General features: G+C 31.8%; 1 long non-coding RNA gene across 1 annotated transcript in view; it reads right to left on the reverse strand.

Moving 5' to 3' along the window:
* Window positions 1–510: 510 nt before the first annotated feature.
* LOC106689595 (uncharacterized) overlaps window positions 511–2,857 on the reverse strand; it is a 135,031-nt gene continuing 132,684 nt past the window's right edge. Inside the window, exon 3 of the long non-coding RNA XR_001344473.3 lies at window positions 511–616. This is a non-coding gene — a long non-coding RNA (uncharacterized lncRNA). The remainder of the gene's footprint in view (window positions 617–2,857) is intronic.

The following is a 2,857-nucleotide window of genomic DNA, read 5'->3' on the forward strand; positions in this document are numbered from 1 at the left end:
ACAAAAAGTTTCCATTATATGTATGATCCTACAATCAATTCAATTATTTAACATTATTATTTATAATTTACCTTACCTTAATTCACTATGAGACATATCATTTAACCATTTTAAAAAACTCTATACAGGCTATTCTGCCCAGGTCAAAACATTTATATCTATGAACAACATTAAAACCATTAGGTAAACTTATTTTTTGCTAATCAGTATATCTCACATCTGTCTAATTACCTAATATGTCAAAAATACATTAAAAATCACAGTCAAATTATTTCTCTTTTACCACCATTTATACACTTTTACCACAACCTAACTTGTAACCTTCCTTTACTCAGTTCAAGCATTTAAAAAATTATTTATCATAATTACATTTCTGTCACTTTTTCTCTTTATTACATTAGCAAAAACGTTGGACGTGTAAATGAAATAAATGTTTTGAGACTATAATTTGGATAGTGTTTTTGAATTATTTAGTAAAAAATTGAATTGAAAGAATTTTAAGATTATAAATTTATTATTATTATAAATATATAAAATGGGTAAGGATGTCTTTTTCTAACTTACCTATTTATTTCAACCTCGGTTCCTGGTGCAAATTATGGGGTATTGTCCCGTTCTGCAAAACAAAAGAAAACAGTTTAGTATCTCTGAATATGAAGATACATACAGGACATGTCTATAGATATAATATATACATATTATTATCCGGTAAAAATAAAGTAAAACAGATTATGAAATAATTATATAAATTGTTTCTGAGAAATGAATAACAGAATTGATAAACAAGGTATTACAGGATGAAGTTAATTAATTATTTGTTTATTCAAAATTGTACAAATATACTAACAACAGAGAAGTTCAACATTGACATCAAAATGAAAAGAAAAGTTTTATATCTCCTGGATGAATGAATAATTTTCATACCACAGCTAATTTATTTATATAATACCGTGCTTCTTACAACTTTTGTATACAGAAAACTGAAAATATACAATAGCTGAAAGTATAAAAAAAAAAAAAAAAAAAAAAAAAAAACTTAATTTAGATTAAGATCCCATCACAGACGAATGAAGGATCTACAAGGTAGACGGATAGAATGTGGAGACAGACTGTGAAATCGGGTGAATCTTGAAAAGCAGGTTTCTGATTTCGGTTCATCAGCGGTCTGGACCCATCAGCAACTGGATACAAACTCTCCCGTTTTATTGTTCCGGCCCTAGATCAGGTTCGGCCCATTGTCGGCTCTTTGGAAGCGCTAACTCTCTTGTAAATGTTAATTAAGTATGTTTAAAAGGATTTTGTTCAGTCCTGCTTAGGAACCGATCTAATATCAGTTAATTATCTAGGAAATTCTAGGAAAGCGCTAAAAGATATAATTAATTGGGTAAATTAACTAAGCGACCTCAGAGTGGCCAGTTCCTTTTACAGTGTAGGGGCCGAAAACAAAGGTTATTCGAATAAGGTTCACACATCCCTAAATTAGTGAATCGTTTTAAAAAATAAGAAAAAAAATTCTCAGGGATTTTTTATGGACACATAAATCTGAAAGCCATTGTAATTTTAAGGAAATAAAGGAGACTAATTTAGGAAGATGGGAAAGAAAGAAAAATTATTAAAATTGATTTTAATAATTAAAAATGCCATAAATATGAAGGAAATTATTATTGCTAGCATGTCGGACTGTAATATTTGAGATTTTAAACCTATCTGAAGTGATCTCTTAGTTTATTATATAAGATTATAAATGTAATGGAATATTTTTCCTAAAAAATAAATAGTTCTTGCAAAAATATCTTACAGTCGGCAACCCATTCTTTGCAAAATTACTTTCTTGTATATAACAAAACAAAGGTAAATGAGGAGTTTAGCAGTTCACATCCTAAAATTGTAAAATAGTTGGTTATAATTTATTATCACACTGAAGAAAGGTGAACTTGCACACTTGTAATGAACTGTGAATAGAATGAACAGTTTGAAGATCAGTCGCGAAACTGCTCTACTAGCGGTCACAAAGGACACAAGAGGAAGCTCTAAGCGAAACAAGAGGAGGAACTGTAGCGGAAGAGGAGAGGAACAGGACAAGAAGTGACTAATTGCCTGTTATAATTTGAAATTTAGGATCCGGGGGAGGGGGGAAGGAGTTGCCTTAATGATAATCCACCGTTAATAACGTAATTGAAGCTCCTACGTTAACTTCGCCCGGCATTGTCCCATCGGCTCGGCTAAACGGCCCAATAACTCCGCCGGAATCCTATTTCAGCGGCGGCAATGGAACAGAGCTAGTCGGGGGAGGTTGGAGGGTTGTAAAAGTTGTCTAATTAATTTTGCGGACTGGGGGTTGGTAACAATGGGCCGGGGCTTCGGGCGGTGGGTTGGCAACAATGGGTGGTAACTCTGAGCACAGATAATGTCGTCTCTCGTTACATCGCCGTCGTAAGGGGTTCTCTAGTCACTCACATCAACCGACAGCTTCACATCTCCGGTCTGGTCAGGAGTTCTGTATGAGTTGAGGACATCGTGTTTACAAAAATATGAATTCTACAAAAAAAAGATTGTCCTAAAACTAAATACTTTAAATTATATAAATATATCACTTAGATCCATTTAGCATCAGAGTTCATGCTACTAGGTAATGATTTTAAAATCTCTGTCATGAGTTCTTTTTTCTTAACAATCGGATTGTTTTTAATGAAAAATTAACAAATAACATATTTTAAAAATAAATTACTTGATGAGAAGAAAATAAATTTATACTGTTAATACATGTTACGACCACAACGTAGATACAAGGCAAACTAATAGAAAATAACAAAAAAAATTAATGATGATATATGAATTATTTTATATCTAAAATGTA

Source organism: Halyomorpha halys, unplaced genomic scaffold (genome assembly GCF_000696795.3).
Source record: "Halyomorpha halys isolate HHAL.00 unplaced genomic scaffold, Hhal_1.1 Scaffold1405.1, whole genome shotgun sequence".
Taxonomy (NCBI): domain Eukaryota; kingdom Metazoa; phylum Arthropoda; class Insecta; order Hemiptera; family Pentatomidae; genus Halyomorpha; species Halyomorpha halys.